The sequence below is a fragment of the Triplophysa rosa genome, linkage group LG25, assembly GCF_024868665.1.
Source record: "Triplophysa rosa linkage group LG25, Trosa_1v2, whole genome shotgun sequence".
NCBI classification, from domain to species: Eukaryota; Metazoa; Chordata; class Actinopteri; order Cypriniformes; family Nemacheilidae; genus Triplophysa; species Triplophysa rosa.
In genome coordinates this window covers 11,869,672-11,877,445 of record NC_079914.1, presented here as the reverse complement: position 1 = coordinate 11,877,445, position 7,774 = coordinate 11,869,672, and the positions used below count along the sequence as shown (strand labels likewise).

Sequence of the window (7,774 nt, the reverse complement as noted above, 5' to 3'; positions counted from 1 at the left end):
TCGAAGACCCACATAACAGAAGGAATCAGATAACTGGCTAAAGCTCTGGGGCAATTCTGCTGAATGTCATCAGCCTTGCTTGGACCTGCCGCACATCGGCAACATCTGTATCTACAGGGTCTTAACAGGGTGCACATCAACACACAAATGTAAAAAGAGAAGGTCCGATGAAGATGAATGCCATTGCAAATGGATTCAGCCAATATGTGCATGGGCCTACAAATGTTTTTTCAATAATCGCCTACAGTCCGAATAACAGAATGCTGAATGGAATAGAGCTGAAGCAAACGGTTTTCATAAGAGGATCCTGAATTAGTTTTCAGTAAGGCATGTTGTTTTGAGGATACTTTTAGCTGCATATCTTTCTGTAGTCCTGTCCACAAGATATTTCAAATACCCTTCAATACAGATATTAATTACTATTAACAAAAACATTTTTCAATCTTGTTAAAATTGGTAATTTTCCGGCAACTTTGACGTTCTTTCTGTGTTTCAGAAAAACAAGAAAAATCTATAAAAATGGTCAAAATCCGTAAAATAACAGTTTTACTGTAGGCCAACAAAATCTGTAAATAGATAACAGTAAAGTTTTGTAAATGTAACTTTTTTTACAGTGTACTCGGCTGGAGTGTCAACCAGATATTGGCATTACGTGCAAGTATGTAGATTCATTTGTTTTTATAAAAATAGGAAATGTTTACATATGTCTATACTGTACATTACTTTTATCCAAAACCACTTAGAAGTCAGAGAGCATACAACATTTGGTCAACACGCTAAACAGTACTGATAGTTTACAAGGCCATGTGAGTGGGAGGATTAAAGCTGAACTAAGCAAAGGAAAGAATGAACAACATGAATGATTTAGTATAGTAAAGTGAGCAAATATACCATGATAAGGTCACATTATTTTTCTATTGGGTCTTCATCTAGACATAAGTAACCCCCTTCTGTGTGTCTTATCATGAAGCTCATCTTTTTTTTAAAGATGCCTTTTTCAAAAATATAAATCCTGTACAAAGAAATGTTAGATTTGATCAAATTTAATATACGTATCTTTTACATAGTATATCAAATAAAATAACTACAAATCAAGACTTCTGAAAAGAATAAAGGTTACAGCACAAAAGAGGATTAACAGAATCTAACCTCAAATCAGCATTGAAACAAAGAAAACGCAGTAACTAAAGCAAACAAGTCATATGTTTGTAAAACAATATAAAAATGTTGCTTTAGTGACCCGTTAAAATGATTACACTAAAGACCTTCCCCTTTCAAGCCGAGGACTTGATTTTGTATAACTGAAATAGCTGACCCCTGGTGTCTTTAAATACTCATGAAACTTTCTAATGAACTTCTGAGGTGTTCATTAACCCTTTAGCAAAAGCAAAATACAGATTTATATTTCATACAGCGCATCAAGCAACAAGTGGTTCAAGCTCACATTCACCACCACGTGCCTCTTGCTGTCCCTGCTGTGTGTCTTGATGTTTTCCTCTGCAGAATTTAGCTTTTCCACTTTTGAAACAGTCATAAATTCCCACTAATACAGCGATTACAACACTGAAGACACCGAGCAGTACATAACCTGCACTCTGAAAGAAACAAACAAATGAATGTGTTAATAAAACAATAAAAAATATTAAATGATATTATATTTATATTTATTATAAAACTATGTAAAATATGAAAATATATTTGATTTATTGTAAAACTATTTAAAACTGTTATATTTGTATTTATTATAAAACTATTTAAAACAATTAAATTATGTTATATTTATATATATTTTTAACTATTTAAAAATATTATATTTATTATTAAAAAAAATATATAAAACATATTATATTTATTATAGTTTTCTATGTATTGCTTTATTTATTATATTTAATTAATTAATAGATTTTATAAATATTATGATCACAATATACCAGTATTTTCTAAAACTGTGATATTGCGATGTTTAATATTGCGTTATATAATATTGTAAATATGTACTTTTGTAAATTTATAAAATATATAATGATATTATGATTATTAAATATATTGTTTTATAAAATATATATAATATTGTATGAATAAATGAACAATGAATAACTTTTATATTATAAATAATAATTTAGCACTAGTATCTGACACTAATAAAAAAGATTAATTTAAGTGACTGTGAAAAAAATAAAAACCAATAGATATCGCAATATAATCGCTATTGTGAATGATTTTGGTCACCATAATAATCTAATGAAAATCTGATACTGTGACCAACCTAATCTGAATAAAACACTATAAATTACTTCACTTTTCCCACATAACAGGACAATGATGTATTTACCTGCGATGTCGAAATATAGCCCTGAAAGGCATGTCTATGTTCACTGTCATTCATGTACCGATCCATGGGTTGACACCACATTCTGTCTAGATCTTGATCCTTAACATACTTTCCATCCCATGTGGTCGAGGCACATGCCACATAATCGCCATCAAGTAACAAGAATGTGATCCAAAAAAATGGGGGAATCAGACAATACGCAAAAGCCTCAGGACAATTGCGTGGAGCTTTGGCCTCATTTGAACGCTGAGACTCCTCCGCATCAGTTGGTGTTGCTGAACGACGATCTTCCACTTCAAAGTACGGGTATCTAAACGGTCTTAACCGGATGAACATCACAACAAATGATGAAAGAAAAGGTCCGAAGAAGATGGACGTTATTATTTGTTGATTCAAAAAATGTTTGCACGGGCATGTAAAAGTGAAGCCAATGATCTTCTCCACGACACATAAAAAAAGGCTGAAAAGAATAGATTTGGAAAATGCATCCATGTTCAACAAAAAGTTAAAAAATTTTAAAAAAAGATCTTGCATAAAAGACATCTGTTGAGGCTGGTTTGACAACGTTGTTGCCTGCTTTTCTTTCTTGATGTCTGTTGTCTGGTCTACAGCATACAGTATGTCAGAAACCCTTTTAATAAAGAAGATATTGATTACAATACATGTCAGTTAAATGAATGAATTCCTTTTTCATAAAGTCTACAGTTAGGTCATCAGCCATTGTGGGGATGGGCCGGTCTTTAAACCAGTGTTGCCAAATATTTTAATCATTTTAAAATAGTTGCTGTGCGTTTATTTTTTCTGTGTGAGGATCTTGTTAGGACAGATCGACAGGTTTTGAAAGGATTTGTAAATCCTGTGTTTTTATGGCCTGAGGGAATGGCATCTTGACAAACTGTGAGTGACCATCCAAAATGGCGGATGTGTCTACGTGTCTAGAATGGTCGAATACGGCCCCTACACGATCCACAAGAACAAAATGTTCTTACCTAAAATTCAATCGAAGTTTTTTGGTTGCTCAGAAAGACACACAGAGATAGAAAGTGTAAAATGGATGACATCATCATAGCTGTTTTCTATTGTTCAAACTGAACCCCTACGTGATTCTCTTCTATACTCAAACACCAGTGTTGGGCAAGTTACTCTGAAAAAGTAATGAATTACTAGTTACTAATTACACATTCAATAGTGTAATTAGATTACTGTACAAATTACTCTCTCCAAAAAGTATTTAATTACTTATTACTAATTACTTTCTATATCCTTTATTAACCTTGATTAGTTAAGTGTTTCAAGGACAGACATGAAATGGCTCTTCTAATTCATTAAAATAAATAATATAAAACTACATTAAGTAGTATTATTAACTGACCAAAGTATTACAAATGTGAGAATTATACATTAAAGCACGGATTTTAAAGTTAGACTTTTCAGACAATTTTTATGTCAATTCCACTATTGCACACACATACAGTATATTACACACAGTATTTAGTTTAAATACATCAGAAGTAACTGTAATTAAAATACTGAAAAAATAAGAGTAATACCTTACTTTACTTTTTCATGGGAAAAGTAATTAAATTACAGTAACTAATTACTTAGTAACTAGTTACACCCAACACTGTCAAACACATAGCCGCGGGAAGTGTAGGTGCTGCGAAAGACGCCATTTTAAACAGTAAGTCCAGTGGCGTGACGCAGGAGTTCGGGGTTCTAATCCAACACTCGCATTTGTTTTCAATAAAATAGATTTAAGACTTAAAATTCATTTTTATTCATAAAGTTTAGGGTAAGGTTAGAGGTGTAGGGCTTTAATATTTCAATAAGTTGCCATAATTTAATATGTTTTTATTAATATAAGGATTTACACTCTGTTATTATTGCGTAATGTTTAATGCACAACAATACTGAGGTGCAAATAGTAACGTTCTCTGCCACTATTTATAAGTATCAAAAGCATAACTACTATTTCTACTTAATCCAAAGAAAATACAGCTATTTTCGGTAAGTGTAAAAAGCATTGCTGCCTAGGGCGGGCTAATGTACTCAGTGTAAACACTGACACATGAAAATGTGTTTTTGATCAAAAATAAATATAATACGTAAGGAATAATTGACGACGGGCCGTTCAATTATCGAAAGTTAATGCACACCCCGAGGTGGTAATGCGGCCACGACGCGAAGTGGAGTGCGCATTAACTTTCGATAATTGAACGGACCGGAATCAATTATTCCGCTTATACCACGGTCACAACACCACAAGACATTGTTACGATGTTTTATCTCAAGACATTTGTATGGTATTTGTCCCGGAATGCACTTGCTGGTAGAACTAATTTCTTACGCATCTCATCTGAAGGCGTTGCTTGAGCTGCATATATGCAGTTTAACGAGAGCGAGAGGAAGACAGACAGTGCACATGCACACGTGTTTGCTTCACTGAGAGTGAAAAGTCAAGTATTTAACACCCCTGTCGTATAAAAAAAGTATTAAGAAAAAGAAGTGACTCGGAGGTTTCTGCGTCAGCTGCGGTTCTCGCAGTGGCATAGAAAGCTTCCTGCTGTGTGTTTTAAGTCCCGTTTACCCATTCCACAGACGAATTTAACATGTTGTTGTTATTTTTGTGCTTCGTTTTTAACTTTAACCCGCTGATTGTCACGAATCGGGGATGAGACACGGATACACAGAGGACCCAAGTGCAGACAGGGTAAGGGGTAAACTAGACTTTTAATAAATAACAAAACATACAAAACAAAGACCCACGTGGGCGTAAAATAAACTGTAAACATGACATAACAAGAACAAGGACTTACTACACTAAACTAGAAATAACATCTATTACATACTACAAAAGACTAGGCTACACTTAACAGGACAAGAACTCACCCACACGAAACACGACAGAGTACAATGACCCGACACAAGACAGAGAACACAGGGGCATTAAATAAAGGGACAAATCAAAGGGGAACAGGTGTGGGGCATGAACTAATAAGCAACCAATAACGAGAGATACAAAAGGGCGGGAACACAGACAAGGACCGGAGAGAGCATAGAAGGCCGAGAGGGTCAAAATGACTCTCTCCACACATAACAAGGGATCCTGCTGTGATTCTGCCACAAGATCAAGAAAGACATGACAAGATGAGGCAGAATCACGATACTGATTGTGTCATGTAGTTTGCCGTTACCTTTGATATATGCTTTATTTTTTCGTCGGAACAGTCCTGTACAGTGCTCATGTTCAAATGTTCATGCTGTCCATAAATATTAATAGTTATTTCTTCTCAGACAATGGAATTTGCCTGTCACTTTGTCTGTTTGTTAGATACGTATTCACTGGTGAACAGTAGGCTAAACATGGCGAAGTGATATGGAACTGTAATGCGGTCAGCAGACCTGGAACACCTTCATAGGTGTGCATTTACTGAAAGTTAACGCATACCCACATAGAACGTTTGTCAGCCAATCAGATTGAAGCATTCATCAGCCCCGTGGTATAAATGTTATTAATGTGTATATTCACTAATATCCATTGAAACAATAACGTTACTGTTTTTGTTTTAATAACATTACTGTTTTTTTATTGCATCAGTGACAACAAACACAATGCCAGGGGTGAATAGGACAAAAATATAAATATATAAAGTTAAAAAATTAGAACATGATCAACATCATGTGAATGGCACAACGTTACAGTTTTAAGGGCTTTTGGGTTGCTGGATTCAATGAGAGTACTATCTAGTAGGTAGGAATCTAGTATCTTTACAAAAACCAAAAACGTATGGCTTAACACCTTGAAATTTACATTTATGTTAATAACGTTTGTTACTCATGACGTCACTGCGTTAGTGAAGGTCAAGTATCACGAGCGGTCTTGTCCAAATGGCGCAAAAACTAATTTCAGACTGTTTTTTACTGAAATTAATGTCCTCATGCAGGACGTCATCAGCGTCAACTCAGACAGAAAGGCCACTTTCGGAGTTTTGCATGCAGGCCAGCAGTAATGTAAGAGTTATTTATTTATTTGAGATTGTGGCTAATAGATCTACAGGCAGAATGTGTAACGTTACGGGTTGATTTCTATGTGCTGTCGCTGTGCAGCATGCAGTTGTGTTTAATCGCGTGACTGGTTTGCCCATGGTTTATTATAGGTTGATGTTTGGGTGGTTAAGCTGCTATAGCCGCTATGCATACATACAGTACATCATGCGTTTATGTGTTTGTTTTTATGCTGTATCCTATAATCACACTGGCATCCTTCTTTATTCTCGGCAGCAACTCATTTTTGCCTCCGTTATTTACTAACATTAAACTTAAACGGCTCGCCCATGGCACAGTCATAACTTCTGCCCTGGCAAAAAAAATAAAAATCACAGCACCCCCTGCTCAAAATACGTTCCCGCGGCTTTGCTCAAACATAAAAGTTATTGTGTTAAATGTGCATACTGTAAAAAAATCTCTCATGCACTCTTATAAGGTGCTTAAAATGTTCTTCACTGCGATGCCATCTGGAACCAATTTTGGTTCCAGAAAAAAACCCTTCAGTCAAATGTTTTCGTTTTTACCTTTTTATAATCTGAAGAACCGTAACTCACCGTTTAACTCACACTCCTTTTGCTTGATGTCTGCGTAATTCTCTTGCTGTGATGTGCTGCTTTACAGTAAGTTATATCCTGCAACATCCAGAGAGTTTTGCAGGAGTCATAGGACATCTGAATTTTTCAATAGTTAAGTTACGCCCCCTGCTTCAAGTTACACTCTTCTTGTTACGTCCCTCTCTTGCGGTCCGCAGACCCCACTCCCAGACACTTGCATTCCTAATCCCAACCCGTGCGGAAAACAGTGGAACTCTTTTTCCACCATGAATCATACTGTACCAGTAAATGTGATTTGTTGTTTGGCAGGAATGTTCACTTCCTCCTGTTGCCTTTAAAGAAAAAAAAAACGTTATAGCTCTGTATACTGTGGTAGGCTATATGAGACCAGTTTTTGATTGCATTTACGCTTTTTGTTGTCCTTATGTTGTTCCATTGTTAACCTCATCTGTAAATCGCATTGGATAAAAGCGTCTGCTAAATGAATAAATGTACATGTAAATCTCACTAAACTTTCTGAAGAACTTCTGGGGTCTTGAGTTGATTGACTCTTTCAGTGGGATTAAAGGACACATTATACTCTCATAGTTTCCAACAAAAGTATTATTGCAGAAAACATGTTGAAGATTAGCGGACACGCGATTCATTGACAAAAGCTGTTTATTTAGCATAATGAAGCTTTTGACATCCATTCAAAAATTTAAGTAAGCTGGGTTTTATTGTTCCTTAAATATCTGCACATTTATTCAACTTAGGCTGGTGGAGATCAGCCCACAACTTTTAGCAAACCTGGGAGGCTCCAATTTTAGGTTAATTGAAAAGCAAACAATACAGTAATTTT

The 7,774-nt window shown here is 35.2% G+C and overlaps 1 long non-coding RNA gene across 1 annotated transcript; it reads right to left on the bottom strand.

The window, feature by feature from the left end:
* Nucleotides 1–1,058: 1,058 nt before the first annotated feature.
* LOC130549128 (uncharacterized) lies at nucleotides 1,059–7,044 on the bottom strand. Its single transcript, XR_008962140.1, has 3 exons — nucleotides 6,934–7,044; nucleotides 2,333–2,963; nucleotides 1,059–1,595 (listed from the first exon to the last, which is right to left on the bottom strand). It is a non-coding gene; the product is annotated as an uncharacterized LOC130549128 (long non-coding RNA).
* Nucleotides 7,045–7,774: the final 730 nt, after the last annotated feature.